This window comes from Oncorhynchus masou, unplaced genomic scaffold, assembly GCF_036934945.1.
Source record: "Oncorhynchus masou masou isolate Uvic2021 unplaced genomic scaffold, UVic_Omas_1.1 unplaced_scaffold_1845, whole genome shotgun sequence".
In the NCBI taxonomy this organism is placed as follows: Eukaryota; Metazoa; Chordata; class Actinopteri; order Salmoniformes; family Salmonidae; genus Oncorhynchus; species Oncorhynchus masou.
The window spans coordinates 37,167-54,935 of NW_027008355.1; the positions used below are offsets into that span (position 1 = coordinate 37,167).

Sequence of the window (17,769 nt, forward strand, 5' to 3'; positions counted from 1 at the left end):
GCTAGTTTGGTTAGTCAGGAAGTTAAAGCTTGGTCGCAAATGGCTCTTCCAAATGGACAATAACCCCAAGCATATTTCCAAAGTTGTGGCAAAATGGCTTAAGGACAACAAAGTTAAGGTATTGGAGTGGCCATCACAAAACCCTGACCTCAATCCTATATAAAATGTGTGGGCAGAACTGAAAAAGCGTGTGCGAGCAAGGATCCTACAAACCTGACTCAGTTATACCAGCTCTGTCAGGAGGAATGGGCCAAAATACACCCAACTTATTGTGAGAAGCTTGTTGAAGGCTACCCGAAACGTTTGACCCCGAGTGAATCAATTTAAAGGCAATGCTACCAAATACTAATTGAGTGTATGTAAACTTCTGACACACTGGGAATGTGATGGAAGAAATAAAAGCTGAAATAAATAATTCTCTCTACTATTATTCTGACATTTCACATTCTTGAAATAAAGTGGTGATCCTAACTGACCTAAAACAGGGACTATTTACTGGGATTCAATGTCAGGATTTGTGAAAACTGAGTTTAAGTGTATTTGGCTGAGTTGTATGCAAACTTCCGACTTCAACTGTTTATATATATATATATATGTATATATAACTGCATTTTTTTTGATGTTCGGTGGGAGGCAGATACCTGGCCTGGAGTGTTTTCTCTGCCAAGATAAACCAATATTATGAGTTCCCATTAAGCGGACCTTCTAATCCTGAAATGACAGTTACACCTGAACTGGCGCTCCAGGCCAGAACATATCGGTTTTTAAATGTTGTTTTGCAATCCATCTGGATCATAACAGTCTTGAGTGAAAGCCCTTGCAGTGTTGTTGTCTTTGTGATTACAGAGGTTGTGGTTAGACGGTTGTGGACTTCAAAGGCCCATTGGGAACATGGTAAAAATTAAAACAGTGGTGAAGTTAATTCATTTATATATTTACCACTTTCTTTATCTTTTGGTTTACTGGGAAGTAATGAATGATATTTGCTTACTTTGTCAGAGAACTCACTGCAGGCCTAACATTAGTTACACCAGGTTGTCCAGGCCAGAACATGCTCTAGGCCAGGTATTGCATTTGCGTCATACTTCAGATCCCCCTTCCTCCGGGTATTGTCTAATTAAATAGAATTATTTTTAAAGAAAATTCCAAGGACTATTTACTCAGTGGCATCCTTCTGAATTACAAGATGAATTACTCTGTACACACTAAGTATTAATACCAGAAACTGTGATCCTGAGATTTCCTGACCAACCTCCCTCCCATTTCTTGTGAAAAATAATTTCTACAAAATGGCTAATTGAGGAAATAGATTTTCACAAAAAGCAAGATCAAGGGCTTACCATTTTTATAAGTGGTCTCTAAGTCAAGTGAAAGGTGCAATGTGTAACATTTAAGTAATTTCCCCTCAACGTTTTAATCTGATTTACAGTATTAATGCCTTTCTGAGTTTAGTAGGGGTGACCAGGGCTAATTGTAACACTGCATTTCTCCAAACACAAGCTTCAAAGGTGATAAATCTCACTCAGTACATGGCTAATTAGGTTCTCTCCCTGCTTGAAAGGTTTCAAAAAGTTTTCAAATATTTCACTATTTGCTTGTTTAATGGACAAATGTTTTTTATTAAGGGTGAAAGTAGTTTTTCCACCAGCTGTATATGTATTACATTGTCCTCAGCATTAACGTCCGAGAGTTCAAACTAGCATAATTTTTAGCACTATATTTTGGCTAAACATTGGCATGATTGACATATCACGATTATTGTCTCTCGCTAGGCACATGAGGTTTTGTCATGGCTGCTAGGGTTTGGGGAAATTGTAACGCAGTTTTAAAATGAGCCAAGCAGCCAAATTATGAAAACGTGATTTTTACTTTAAGATGGCATGTATTATACAAAAACTAACTTTAAATTTTTGTTGTACTTAACCCTTGTTTATCCAAATTACATGATATCCAATTGGTCTTGTCTTGTCTCCCGCAATCGGGAGAGGCAAAGGTCAAGAGCCGAGCGCCTCCGAAACACGACCCTGCCAAGCCACACTGCTTGCTTAACCAGCTGCACCAATGTGTTGGAGAAAACACTGTACAGTTGTTGAGCAAATTCAGCGTGCATGTGCCTGGCCCGCCACAAGGAATTGCTAGAGCGCAACGGCACAATGACATCCCATACAGCCAAACCCTCCCGTAACTAGGACGACATTGGGTCAATTGTTGCGCCGCCTCAAGTGTCTCCCGGTCATGACACAGCCTGGGATCAAACCCGTGTCTGTAGTGATGCCTCTAATGGCATGGTTTAAACCATTGGTTTAAAATGGCTAGCCGCTAGCTTTTCTCATAAGCCAACCTGGCCAATTTAGCCACGATGCTGAGGATGGCCAGCTGAGCAGATAAGTATATCCGGTAACAAAATAACAAATCAACCTATCAGAGACTTTAAACGGTAGAGCCACAATCCAATTGTACAGGTTCAACAGGTCAATTTGACAACCAGAGGCATAATGTTAAACCATCCAACAGTTTGGTTTACTTTGTTCCCCATGGTCTAAGTGGAGTGTGCCAGTATATGAGTATGATGCTTCCTTTACTAGGCCACTGATGTCATTCACTTATGTACTTTCACTAATAAAAGTAGGAGGATTATATAACATGTAACTTTGTATTCAAACATAATATAAGTCAAAGGCGAAGACTCGTGGTGTTGTCAGATATCAGTAATTAACCCACTATTGCTATCTTGGATATGTGGTGTGATCCTTTAAGTTACGACTTCTTGATGCACCCATCGCGTTAGCGGGATCATTTTCGTCAACCACCGCTGAATTGCAGAGCGCCAAATTCAAATTAAATTACTAAAAATATTAAATGTTCATGAAATCACAAGTGCAAGATAGCAACACACAGCTTAGCTTGTTGTTAATACACCTGGCATGTCAGATTTCAATAAAGCTTTCTGCGAATGCATACCAAGCGTTTATGTAAGCACATCTCTCTCAGTAGACAAAATATTACAAACAGCTAGCAGCCAAGTAGATTGGTCACAAAAGTCAGAAAAGCAATAAATTAAATCGCTTACCTTTGATGATCTTCGGATGTTTGCACTCACGAGACTTCCAGTTACACAATAAATGTTCCTTTTGTTCCATAAAGATTTTTTTATATCCAAAATACCTCCATTTGGTTGGCGCGTTATGTTCAGAAATCCACAGGCTCGAGCTGTCACGAAATTGCAGAAGAAAATTCCAAATAGTATCCGTAATGTTCGTAGAAACATATCAAACATTTTTTATAATCAATCCTCAAGTTGTTTTTACAATATATAATCGATAATATATCAACCGGGAATGTAGCTTCTTCAACAGTAGAGAGAGACAAAATGGCTGCACCAAGCTTTTGCGCATACAGAACGCTGCTGGCACCCAGCCGTACAGAGATGCGATGTGATCTTTCTCGCTCATCTTTCAAAATAAAAGCCTGAAACTATGTCTAAAGACTGTTCACACCATGGGGAAGCCATAGGAAAAGGAGTCTGGTTTATATCCCTTTAAATGGAGCGAAGGCAGGTTATGGAACATGGGGCTTTCAAAATAGAGGCCACTTCTTGGTTTGATTTCCCTCAGGTTTTTGCCTGCAATATCAGTTCTATTATACTCACAGACAATATTTTGACATTTTTGTAAACTTTAGAGTGTTTTCTATCCCAATCGGACAATTATATGCATATTCTAGATTCTGGGCCTGAGAAATAGGCAGTTTAATATGGGTACGTTTTTCATCCAAACATCAAAATACTGCCACCAACACTCAAAAGGATTTAAAGTGACCTTCTCCATACTATTGGCATATGGTGGCTGTGAGTTTGAAACACATTCAGGGCAAGATTCATTTTAAGGAGAAAACCCTCCACTGCTTGTCCTCAAGTGAAATAGCACAAATTTCACAGAGTAGCCGATTTATCAAAATGCTTATAAATCCTTGTACAATCAAATGTACACATCTATGTAATTTCACCTATATTCATTGTAGTGACAAATATTTCTGTATAAGGCTTGTCTTATAGCCTGTATTTTGGTCTGAGTGACTCCAAGATGCTTCTTTCATATTATTAATTTACCGCTTCCGAGTGGCACAGCATTCTAAGGTATTGCATCTCAGTGCAAGAGGCGTCACTATTGTCCTTGGTTTGATTCCAGGCTGTATTACATCCGGCTGTGATTGGGAGTCCCATAGGATGGCGCACAATTGGCCCAGCATTGTAAATAAGGGGTTGGCCGTCATTGTCAATAAGAATTTGTTCTTAACTGATTTGCCTAGATAAAGTTTAAATTAAAAAAAGGTGTTGCCTGCTCTTTGATTCACAATACAACCACAATTAGTGTGGACCTAATAAAAATTGGAAGATATGTACTTATACCATTGAATACTTTTTTATTTGCTTGGAGGGCATTCTAGAGCGTGAATTATTTCCCTATAATGCTCTGTATTCATAGGTTGCACCTCCGTCACTCGGCCGAGTCCCAACAGCACACATACTGTCACGACTTCTGCCGAAGTCGATACCTCTCCTTGTTCGGGTGGTGCTCGGTGGTCGACGTCACCGGTCTTCTAGTCATCATTGATCCATTTTTCATTTTCCATTGGTTTTGTCTTGTCTTCCTACACACCTGGTTTCAATCACATTCATTACCTGTTGTGTATTTAACCCTCTGTTTCCCATCATGTCTTTGTCAGAGATTGTTTCTTGTTTCAGTTTCGTGTCATTTGTATTTGGTGCGTGACGGTTCCTCATACCCAATTTGTTTCGTTTGTATTTTATGGTTTTGGAGTTATGTTTTGTTTTATTAAATTACTCCATTTGCCAAGTTTATTCTCCTGCGCCTGACTTCCCTGCCACTTATACACACGTTTGTGACACATACATCTCGCCGACATCGGCCTGGCAGCGGTATATCGTTAGTAGATCGACAGCGGTATATCGTTTGTAGATCTACCACTAGTGGGAAAATGTCTTTGTCTGTTCAGCTGTTCGATCCTTTGGGTGAAAAAACTTGGAGCTTTTATAGTGTCCGTCAATTTCTTACTGTTTATTAAGAACCTAACAACCGTCACATGGCCGCTCAGCATCACAGAGTCGACTGTTGATCATGTAGACACACTGGACGGAGGCTAACTACTGTTTAGTCGAAATTACACTATAGTGCCTGGAAATTGTTTTGTTTTTTAAACTAGGCAAGTCCGTTAAAAACAAATTCTTATTTATAATGACGGTCTACCAAAAGGCAAAAGGCCTCCTGCCAGGACGGAGGCTGGGATGAAAAAAATTATATATATATAGGACAAAACACACATCACAACTATAGAGATAACACTACATAGAGACCTAAGACATCAACATAGTAAGAAAGCAACACATGACAACACAAAACATCGTACAAACATTATTGGGCACAGAAAACAGCACAAAGGGCAAGAAGGTAGAGACAATAATACATCATGCAAAGCAGCCACAACGGTCATTAAGTGTCCATGATTGAGTCTTAGCATTTTTTTAAACCTTTATTTAACTAGGCAAGTCAGTTAAGAACAAATTATTATTTTCAATGATGGCCTAGGAACAGTGGGATAACTGCCTTATTCAGGAACAACAGATTTTTACCTTTTCAGCTCAAGGATTTGATCTTGCAACCTATCAGTTACTAGGCTACCTGATTGAGATAAAACTGTCCAGTTTGAGTGTTTGTTGCAGCTCGTTCCAGTCGCTAGCTGCAGCGAACTGGAAAGACAAGCGACCCAGGGATGTTGTTGTCAAAGTAGTTAAATATTAAGTATGAAACAACTTTGCCTGCATTATCATGTTGTCAGATTTACGTTAAACTGAGGGCAATGTTGTTATTAGCTAGCTGTCACACCCTAATCGGTTTCACCTGTCTTTGTGCTTGTCTCCACCCCCCTCCAGGTGTTGCCCATCTTCCCCATTATACCCTGTGCATTTATATCTGTGTTCTCTGTTTGTCTGTTGCCACTTCATCTTGTCAGGTCTTACCAGAGTGCTTTCCCATCTTCCTAAGTTTCTGTTTCCTAGTTTCCCCTGGCTTTGACCATTCTGCGCGCCCTGACCGCAAGCAAGCAAGCCTGCCTGCCGTTCTGTACGTTAGTGATTCTGCCCTGGATTACGGACCTCTGCCTGCCCTCGACCTTTATTTTGCCTGCCTCCTGTTTGGTCAATAAATATCTGAGTATCCGGGTCTTATCCTGAGTTCTGATACTACAAAAAAAGCGAGCAATGCTAAGGATAGCTAGCTAAAATCTGGTGGCCTCCCCTCAATCTTAGATAGCTAGCTAACATTATACTCTAAAGTCAATCTGGTGACATCAAAATGATGACAAAAGGGTTTTCCTGCTGATTATTTGAATACTTTTGAATGTCATTGCATTTCTAAACCACTGTAATGCACTGATGAAATATTCATCAGCGTTCCTTGACGATGCATTGAGTAGAATGCTCAGTTGGGCATCAGTTCAAAATGTTCAAAACAATATTGGGAGGAAACATGAAACCCATGAATATTTGCACGGTAGAATTCAATGGCTATAGTTAATTTTTACATGTTTTGTTTGAGCTACTTTTGAAAGAAAGTTGAATTGAAAACAATATTGGTATTGTTGAGTTCGATTTTCATAATAGCAAGCTAGGAGTGATTGGTTTGATTAGCTAAACTAGCAAGTCTTGTTTGGTTAGCACGCTAACTATTGTAGCTATCTAGTAAACTTGGGTTTTGTTTCGTAGGATGCATGACTCTACCTTCACCTCCCGGGCCCATTGGAGTGTTGCATTGCAGTGATGAGACAAGGGGGTAAAATAAAAAAATAAGAGAACTCACTTTTTGCAAATCTATCCAACTAGCCATTTTGATGCAACATGATTACATTGAATATGTCAGTTCTGTTAAAAGGAAACCCTAATGTTGATTCAGCCTATTTTTGCCTGGAGGGAGGGAATACACTCCAGGGTGTGTAACTGTGGTTATTGTCACGGCTGTATTGTCTGTTTGTTATTCAACTGTGAGAGGTGGGGCAGAAAGAGTATAAGACAGGACTGCAAGGGGCAGAGAGACACTCTGTCTTCTACTGAGGTCCAGAAGACATCAAGACAACCAGGTATCAATCAGTCAGCATATTCCAACTATCAGAGGTAAGTTTGCTTTCGCTGAGCACATTCTCAGATGTATATAGGTGTGGACGGGTGTGTATGGCTGGACTGGTTGTTGCATACAAGAGTAGATTGGTGGACAACTGTATAATGTGACATGGTAACAACACGGTTTATCTCATTTTCTAGAGGATGATGATCAGTGTGTGTTTTAAAATGCTATGCTCTATGTGGTTCAGTAAAGGATGAAGATCCAGAGTATGTTACTGCTGTTCGCTCTAGTGGGTGTCCTGTTCGCAAGCTCCCTTAATGAAGATAACACTAAGGAAGGTATGTCTATTGTGTGCATGTGTGTGTGTGTGTGTGTGTGTGTGTACTATTACTCCTGGTTTTAATCTGAAATAATTTGATATGATGACAAATCTTCCCCAAGAGGATAGTGCCATGGAGAAGGTGGAGAATGGACTTGTGAATGCCATTGCAGAAGATGAAGCACAACGTATGTACATATAGCTATCTACATGCATGCCAAAGAGAAGTTTCTAGAGGTTTATAAAAAGGGTGAAGGCTAATTCCATGTCTCCTGTTGATTAGCATCATGGTTCAGTCATCATCATGGATGATGAGGTACCAGAATTGGGTCACGGACGATTCTTTCCTGGTCTCCATTAGGAATCAACATAACTAACATTACTCTCAAAGCCCCACATTCATCCATTCATGATGGCAATGTTGTATTGTGATCCTCCAATAAAATAGGCCTTTCACACATACATGTCTAGCAGTGTTTTTCATTCAGTGTTACAATGTTAACATGACCATACAATTTGGGTCGAGGTCAGGTGATTATGGAGGCCAGGTCATCTGATGCAGCACTCCATCACTCTCCCTGGTCAAATAGCCCTTACCCAGCCTGGAGCTGTGTTGGGTCATTATCCTGTTCAAAAACAAATGACAGTCCCACTAAGCACAAACCAGATGGGATGGCGTACCGCTGCAGACTGCTGTGGTAGCCATGCTGGTTAAGTGTACCTTGAATTCTAAATAAATCACTGTCAGTGTCACCAACAAAGCACCATCACACCTCCTCCTCCATACTTTACATTTGTGTATTTTTTATTTATTTAACCTTTATTTAACTAGGCAAGTAAGTTAAGAACAATCTTACTTTCAATAACGGCCTAGGAACAGTGGGTAAACTGCCTCGTTCAGATTTAAATATTCATGTTGACAAAGAGACTGACTGAATTTATTAAACTTTTTGACAGAAGTTTTGCCTGGAGGGAGGTCATAAACTTCAGGCTGTGCATGATTGCAGTTATAGCCATGGGAGTAATGTCATTTTGCTTGTTAATCGGCTGTGAGAGGTGTGGATGGGTGGGGCAGGTACAGTAGCTGCAGAAAGAGTATAAAACAGGGCTGCAGAGGGCAGAGAGATGCCACATTACTACTGACGTCCTGAAGACATCATCCAGAAAAACAGCCATCAATCAGACAGCATTGTCCAACTTTAAGAGGTATGTTTGTTTTCACTGAGATTCTTCTTTGCAAAGGTGTATGGCAGGTGTGGCAAGAGTGGGCAGGTGTATACAAGTGGACAGGTAGGAATGGATGGAGAGGTGTAGGTGGATGTGTGTGTGTGTGTGTTAACAAGTTGTGCTCTATGTGCTTTTGTAAAGGATGAAGATCCAGAGTATGTTACTGCTGTTCGCTCTAGTGGGTGTCCTGTTAGCAAGCTCCCTCAATAAAGATAACTCTGAGGAAGGTATGTCTTGTTTGTAAATGTGTACTACTTTACTGCCCGGGTTTCATCTGATAAAATCTAGTAAAATGAAAAATCTTTCTTCCTCAGCTCTCCTGCAGGAGGATGATGTAAAAAATGGAAAGGCTGCCTTTTTGGCAAAGTTGGCTACTCTGAAGACCAGCCCCTCTGAAGATGAAGCAGCATGTGAGCCATCTATCTATCTATATACTTTTCTTACAACAGTAAGTTTAATAGGTAGTCACTTATTGTGATATGTTTTGAAAATGTTGGAGTCATGTTCAAATGTGTAGCTTTAAAAAAAGGTATTTTCCATAAAAATGATTTAAAACTGTATTCGACAGTTTGGGGCGAGCTTTGGAACGTAGCCAAGGACCTTGTTGGGTGAGAAGCGACCAGCATGAGGATGCCAAGGATCCCTTTCAGTCTCCATATGGAATCAGCTATCACCTCTGAAGTCATCACTAACATTACCTCAGTGAATCATTCCAACATCCATCCATCAATGATTGTCAAAAAAACAACAGTAATACAGTTAATTGGTACTTTGGTACTGAGAAGAACTCATCAACATTCTGAAGAATATATGTTTTATCCATGAACATGTACTTTATGTCCTGACACATGATAGTTGATTGGTCAAGTTAGTGGATAAATAATTGTATGGTTGACTTGACATATTGTGATCCTCCAATAAACTGTCAAGCATAAGACATGTTTAGTCGTTTTTTATTAATCTTACACGTTTAGCAGTGTTTCAATTACATCATACATGTTCCATAATATTGTTTTATTTCTTGTTTCTATTCAGTGTGAACTTGACCATAATACAGATGCAGTGCATGCAGAGCAAATTACATCAGATTACACTGGGCAGTAATGGTAGTACACATCACACACACACACACAGTCAGGACCCGGTTACGAACCCGGGTCTCCGGAGTGAGAAACAGTCACTTAACCAACTGAGCCACGAATAGTCAGCAGAACCCAGAAGATGAGGCAGACACAGCAGTACTTGAGATGGTGTATTTAATAAATTAAAAAGTGAAGTCCTTCAGGAAAACATGTAACTCCACAACCTCAAAAGGAATTCCACAAGAACAAGGTAATCCACAAGGTAATCCTCCAAGACAAAAAGGTAAATCCACAAGGTGGTAGGTAAAGCATAAAAAGCCTCAAAAGATACTCAAAAATAAATAAACAAGAACAAAAAACAGAATTCCACAAGAGCGTCCACCGGGATCAACAAGAGTACACAGAATACTAGGGCTGGGTGCTAACATACAAACACAGAGCAAAGAACTGAGGGAAACTAAGGGTTTAAATACAATCAGGGGAAACGAGGCACAGGTGCAAATAATAATGGGGATCAAGGGAATGCAAAAGGTCAAAAAGCACAATGGGGGCATCTAGTGACCAAAAACCGGAACAACCCTGGCCAAATCCTGACAGAATCACACCCCTAGGAACGGCTCCTGACGTTCCTACCAGCTCTCTCGGGGTGGAGGGCCCTGAACTGACGAATGAGGTCAGGGTCCAGTATGTCTTTGGCAGGAACCCAGGAGCGCTCCTCGGGACCGTAGCCTTCCCAGTCCACCAGATACTGCCAGGACCGCTGCACCCGGCGGGAATCCAGTATCCAATGGATGGTATAAGCCGGCTGGCCTCCAATGACACGAGGCGGAGGGGGAGGTCTGTCTGCCGGGACAAGGGGAGAAAAAACAACAGGTTTTAACAATGAAATGTGAAATGTGGGATTAATCTTAAGGGATCTGGGTAAGTGTAGGCGATAAGAAACTGGGTTAACTCTCCTGGCAACCTTGAAGGGACCGATGTATTTTTGGGACAGCTTGCGAGACTCCACCCGTAGAGGTAAGTCTCTTGTGGAGAGCCAGACTCTCTGGCCGGGGCGCAGGGTAGGCCCGGGACGGCGACGTCTGTTGGCTTGTTGTTGGTACCTCTGTGAGGAACGCATAAGATTAAGACGGGTCTTCCTCCACATAAGCCGACAGCGTCTGACGAACTTCAAGGCTGAAGGCACTCTGACTTCTGCCTCCTGGTCCGGGAACAATGGAGGAGCATAGCCAAACTGACACTCGTGCGGGGACATACCAGTGGAGGAGGAGCACAAGGTGTTGTGCGCGTATTCGGCCCAAACAATAAAGGATGACCATGTGGACGGGTTGTCACGAGTCATACATCGGAGGGTGGTTTCCAGCTCTTGATTCATCCTCTCTGTTTGGCCGTTGGACTCCGGATGGTACCCTGAAGATAGACTGGCAGAAGCCCCCATGAGTTGGCAGAAGGCCTTCCAAAACCTTGAGGCGAACTGGGGACCTCTGTCAGAAACCATATCTTGAGGAATGCCGAAGACTCGGAACACATGATTAATTACCAACTCAGCCGTTTCCTTGGCAGAAGGTAACTTAGTCAGAGGGACGAACCTGGCCGCCTTTGAAAACCTGTCGATTATGACTAGGATAGTAGTATTGCCATGGGATGGAGGAAGTCCAGTAATAAAGTCCAATGAGATATGGGACCAGGGTCTGTGGGGAACAGGTAAAGGGTGAAGGAGTCCTTGAGGGCAGAGGTGAGAAGATTTACCCTGGCAGCACACGGGACAGGCATTGACGAAAGTGGCAACGTCTTCTCTTATGGTAGGCCACCAGAACTTACGCTGGATGAACTCCAAGGTGCGACCTACGCCCGGATGACAGGTGAGGCGAGAGGAGTGCCCCCACAGAAGGACCTGAGTCCTCACTGCCTTGGGGACAAACAACCGATTGGCAGGACCTCCTTTCGGGTCCGGTTCGCTAGCTTGAGCACGTCTCACGGTATCCTCAACTTGCCACGAGATCGGAGCCACAATCTTAGCAGCAGGAAGGACAGGCATGTCCGTGTCATCTCGAATGGCAGGAGCGTAGACTCGGGACAGGGCATCCGGTTTGAGATTCTTCGACCCGGGCCGATAGGTGAGGATAAACTGGAATCGATTGAAGAAAAGAGACCATCTAGCTTGTCTAGAGTTCAACCGCTTCGCCTGCTGGATATACTCCAGATTTTTGTGGTCCGTAAGCACTTGAAACGGGTGAGAAGCCCCCTCGAGCCAGTGTCTCCATTCCTTCAATGCCATCTTAACCGCTAGGAGTTCACGATCCCCCACATCGTAGTTCCTCTCAGTCGGGGTAAGCCGGTGTGAGAAGAAAGCGCACGGATGAAGCTTCTTGTCTTCACCCCTCTGAGACAGGACAGCTCCAACACCAACCTCTGATGCGTCTACCTCCACCACAAATGGTTCATCCGTAGTCGGTAGTATCAGGATGGGAGCAGAGAGAACGCGCTGCTTGAGTCCTTGGAAGGCCGTCTCAGCTTCTCTTCCCCACAAAAACCTTGCATTGCCACCCTTGGTTAAAGCTGAGAGAGGGGCTGCCACCAAGCTGAAGTTCTTGATGAACTTGCGGTAAAAGTTTGTGAAGCCCAGGAAACGCTGAACTTCCTTAACGGATTTGGGGGTGGGCCAATCCGCTACCGCCCCTACCTTCCTGGGGTCCATTTGGACTCGACCGGGTTCCACTACAAATCCCAGGAATTGTACTCGGGATGAATGGAATTCACATTTTTCCGGCTTAACGTACAGATGGCTGTCCAGGAGGCGTTTGAGTACTTGTCTGACATGCTTAGTGTGTTCTTGAAGGGAGCTCGAAAAGATGAGGATGTCATCCAAGTAAACGAACACAAATATGTTAAGCATATCCCTAAGCACATCGTTTATGAGCGCTTGGAACACCGCTGGGGCGTTGGTCAGGCCGAAGGGCATCACCAAGTATTCATAGTGACCAGTAGGCGTGTTGAAAGCGGTCTTCCACTCGTCACCAGGTCTGATCCGCACAAGATGGTATGCGTTCCGCAGGTCAAGCTTAGTGAAAACAACTGCTTCCTGGAGCAGCTCGAAGGCTGTGGCCATAAGGGGTAGCGGGTAACGGTTACGGACGGTTATGGCATTGAGTCCCCGGTAGTCGATGCAAGGACGTAATCCACCGTCTTTCTTGGCCACAAAGAAAAACCCTGCTCCCGCCGGGGAGGTGGATGGACGCATGAGGCCTGCTTCCAGAGCGTCCTTGATGTAGGTATCCATAGCAGCTCGTTCGGGTGGAGATAGGGAAAAGATCCGACCCCTGGGGGGGCAAGTGCCCGGAAACAGGTCGATGGGGCAATCGTAAGGTCTATGGGGTGGTAGCATGGTGGCCCTCTGTTTGCTAAACACCAGTTTGAGGTCATGGTAACACTCGGGTACTCGGGTCAGGTCGATGGATTCTAAAGACTCGGGAGTAGAACTCGGGGAATTCTGGAAAATACAAGTAGCTTGGCACGTAGGACCCCACTGCTTGATAGTGCCCACAGACCAGTCGATGTGAGGGTTATGGCTGTGAAGCCAGGGGTATCCAAGGACGAGAGGGAACTCGGAACAGGAGATCAAATGAAAGTTCATCAATTCCTGGTGTTGTGAAACTGAAAGTCGCAAGGAGGTAGTGACATGAGTGACAAGTCCAGATCCCAAAGGGCTTCCATCCAATGTAGTGACCCTCATGGGTTCACTTAGAGGTTCAGAGGGAACGCCATTCTCCTTCGCCCAGACACCATCCATGAAGTTACCTGCGGCTCCAGAGTCTACCAAGGCTTGAAGGTGAAGCTTGTGGTTGTCCCAGGAGAGGGTGACTGGAATGAGCAGACGGGAGTTGGACGGATGGGAGGAGGTTATGTTTCCCGTTACAGTTCCCCCGGTCTGTACGGGACAGAGCGTTTCCCTGGAGCCCGGGACACGTGGAACGGAAATGGCCCGGTTTGCCGCAATATAGACAGTGTCGCTCCCTCATCCGGCGGTCTCTCTCAGCCTGGGAGATGCGTCCAATCTGCATGGGTTCCGATGGAGCCAGCGAGGATAAAGGTGGGGACTCGGAGCTGGGACTGATAGGGGCTAGAGGTCTACGGTTGAGTTCTCTCTCTCTCAGACGCTGGTCAATGCGTGAGGCCAACTTGATCAGGGACTCGACATTGTCCGGTGGTTCCCGAGTGGCCAGTTCATCTTGGATAGTGTCGGAAAGGCCTTTCAGAAAGCACACCGTGAGCGCCTCGTTGTTCCAGCCACTTGCTGCTGCCACCGTGCGGAACTGGATGGCATAGTCCGTCACGCTGCGCCAACCTTGGTGGAGAGTCAGGAGCTGTTTGGCTGAGTCAGAACCACTGCTTGGGCCTTGAAACACTCGTTTGAATTCCTCAGCAAAGGCAGAGTAGCTGGCACAGCAGGAACTATGGGCATCCCACACAGCAGTAGCCCAGGCCAGGGCTTTTTCCGACAGCAGGGTGATGATATAAGCGATCTTAGACCGGTCGGTGGGAAACGACGAGGGTTGTAGCTCAAAGGAGAGAGAACATTGGGTGAGAAACCCTTTACAAGCACTTGGATCACCTGAGAACCGTTGGGGAGGTGGAAGACGAGGTTCAGCCAGGGGTTAACTGCCATGGGTACGTGAATCTGAGGTACTGGGACGGGAACTGTTGCCGGGGTAAGACGATCAGATATTTGCTTAATGGAAGTCAGCATCTCCGACAGAAGATGACAATGTCTAGCCATTAAGGCCTCTTGCTGAACCAGGGCGGCTTCGTGGCGTTGGACAGTCTCCTGGTGGTGGGACAGCATGGCAAAAAGGTCCTGGGAACTGGCTGCCTCTGGGTTCATTTTTGGCTCTGTGTTTCTGTCAGGACCCGGTTACGAACCTGGGTCTCCGGAGTGAGAAACAGTCACTTAACCAACTGAGCCACGAATAGTCAGCAGAAAAACCAGAAGATGAGGCAGACACAGCAGTACTTAAGACGGTGTATTTAATAAAGTAAAAAGGAGAAGTCCTTAAATACAAAAATGGCAAATCCAAAAGGTAGTAGGAATAGCACAAAAAAGCCTCAAGAGATACTCAAAAACAAAAACAGAATTCCACAAGAGCATCCACCGGAATCGACAAGAATACACAGAACACTAGGGCTGGGTGCTAACATACAAACACAGAGCACAGAACTGAGGGAAACTAAGGGTTTAAATACAATCAGGGGAAACGAGGCACAGGTGCAAATAATAATGGGGAACAAGGGAAAAAACATAAGGTCAAAAAGCACAATGGGGGCATCTAGTGACCAAAACCCGGAACAACCCTGGCCAAATCCTGACAATGAGAGAGCGTAATCCCTGTCGTCCGGAACATGCTCTCATGCATGCTTCAGTGTTGCTTGCCTCGAAGCGAGCATAGAAGTAATTTAGCTCGTCTAGTAGGCTCAACCCATCAGTTTCAGACAAACAGCCACATGACGTGAACCAGACGAAGATATAGCAATATAAAAAGCTGCACATCAGTAATGTACATGTACACAACACAAGACAGAAAAAAACTTAATGCAATACGTCAAAAGACAGGCTCACTATGGTATCAAAATGCTTCAGGTTAAACAACATCCTTGCATCAATAAGGCAACGCCGACGAGTGACATCGATAACAACTAGAAACAACTAAATGTCTCAACAACTTGTTCATCTATTTGTGCTTTGAACTTCTCTCGGGACACCAGACCCTGGAGTTGTCGGTTGGCTTGGAGGGAATTCCAATACAAGGGGACTGATTAGTGAAAATACTTTGTTCCAAGCTCTGTACATTTGTTCAGGACTGTTAGCTTAAAACAAGATTGGTATCTGAGCTTCTAAGTGTTTTCATTTCGGGCTAACAGAACAGATAAAATGACATTTTTTCTAAAATGGCTTTCTATATAAGAATGCACCAGTGTTATAGCCTGTGTGTTGCTAGCTATGTCCACCCGACAGCAATGTAGACATCACATGATACAGTCAAGAGCCTTCAGTGTATTTATTGAGGCTTGACCTTAAATAGTATTACTATAGTCCAACACAGATGGATTAGTACAATGAATCATCTATTTTATGGTGGCAAAGGAAAAACAAATTGTGCCCGTAGTAAAGCCCAATACGCAGCTTGCTTTTACCAACAAGCTTCTCTACATGGGGTGTGAAGCTCAACTTCTCATCCACCTGATCTCCAAAATAATTTTATTTTATTACTTGTTCCATGGAATGTCCATCCGAGGTAGTAATGACATGGTTTCAGAGTGTTTAGCTTTGGAAAATACTAGGCATCTGTTTTAGAGGAATTATGAACAAGCTTCAGATGGTACGGATCGTGTTGAATGATGTGTTGAATGATGTGTTGAATGATGTTAAAAGTTGTGAGCTTTTTCAAAAGCCAAACTGCTGCTACTCGAGTAGAGAATAGTTTAATCCACATAAAAATGTACATTGGCCTTCTCCATATGTCTTCCAATGCTGTTGATGTATTTAGTGTATGAATAAGCTGGAAGTATAAGTATTAAGTGTTGTCCATTAGTTCATTCCAATTCAGGGAGGGTTGGTAGGGTAGGGAAAAAAATAAAGGAACATATATTAAAAAAACAATATATATATATATATATATATATATATATATTTATTTAAAAACTCTATGGGGAATTTGAAATGATGCAGACAATTACATTGATAGAAGCCACAATCTATATACAATAATGAAGCTGATCCACCCCTTACAAATAAAGTAAAACAGCATGATCACTTTAAACATTATATTCCTTCTTGCAACTATCTATGTGTTCACCTTTTGCCCTTCGTTTGTGGACTTCAGAGCAGAACATATCAGCTGTCTGTGAACAAGCAAAAATAACTTTCATAACCAACATAGATACTAGAAATACAAGTACGAGTACAACTAAATATAGCTATCTCTCTCTTTCTCTAGCTTCTACTTCATTTTTAAAGAAATGAATTTGTTCAAAACTGTTCAACCAGTGTGTCTCTCCCTCTTTGACTCAACCACTCACCACATTTTATGTACTGCAGTGCTAGATAGCTGAAGCTTATGCTTTCAGTACTAGAATGATTCTCTGATTCTTTGATTGGCTGGACAACATGTCAGATCATGACTGCAAGAGCTCTAATAGGTTGGAGGACGTCCCCAAGAAGTTGTTATAATTACTGTGTAAGTCTATGGAAGGGGGTGAGAACCATGAACCTCCTAGGTTTTGTATTATCAGAAAATGTTATTCATTGGACCTTTCATGTGACTGAGAGACTGCTTATCAACATGGCAATCACATGCTCTCTCGATTGTCAGTGGAACATCTTATGGATCAATTTTGCGAATGTCTATTTCCTCAATTACTTTTGCAGAAACAGTGTATCAGCCATTTTTTGGAAAGTTCCATATTTACAGGAAACGAGAGGGAGCTTGGTTAGGAAACCTCAGGATCCTGGCATTAATCCCTAGTGTGTTATGTGTGCTCCCATGTTGTCTTGTAATTCAGCAGAAAATAATTATGTTTAACTTGCCAGTATCCTGTAGAAGGAGGATCTGATGTATGATGCAAGTTCAATACCTGGCCTAGAGCGTGTTCTGGCATGAACAATCTGGTGTAACTGTAATGTCAAGCAACAGCGTGTTCTGTGACATGATATGCCAATATCAATCATTAGTTCTCAGGAAACTAAAAACCTGGTAACTGAATAAAGAAAGTGGTAAATACATTTGTTAATCTAGCCAAGCAGCAAGCAAATTGAGATGAGTCTCTCGAGAAAATATTTAACTATGAATGTTATTTTGTTAAAAATTAGTAAAGCAGAGTGCAGTTAACCTCTCTTGGGTTGGGGCAGTATTTTTACGTACGGATGAAAAGCATGCCAAAAGAAAACTGCCTGTTACTCAGGCCCAGAAGCTAAGATAAGCATATAATTTGGATAGAAAACACTCTAAAG

At 43.0% G+C, this 17,769-nt stretch overlaps 2 long non-coding RNA genes across 2 annotated transcripts; both read left to right on the plus strand.

Moving 5' to 3' along the window:
- The first annotated feature begins 7,115 nt into the window (after positions 1-7,115).
- Positions 7,116-7,915, plus strand: LOC135532372 (uncharacterized). The gene is made up of 4 exons (XR_010454343.1): positions 7,116-7,186; positions 7,384-7,474; positions 7,578-7,643; positions 7,739-7,915. It is a non-coding gene; the product is annotated as an uncharacterized LOC135532372 (long non-coding RNA).
- A 231-nt stretch (positions 7,916-8,146) lies between these two features.
- LOC135532373 (uncharacterized) lies at positions 8,147-9,570 on the plus strand. Its single transcript, XR_010454344.1, has 4 exons — positions 8,147-8,661; positions 8,824-8,909; positions 8,997-9,092; positions 9,251-9,570. It is a non-coding gene; the product is annotated as an uncharacterized LOC135532373 (long non-coding RNA).
- The last annotated feature ends 8,199 nt before the right edge of the window (positions 9,571-17,769 follow it).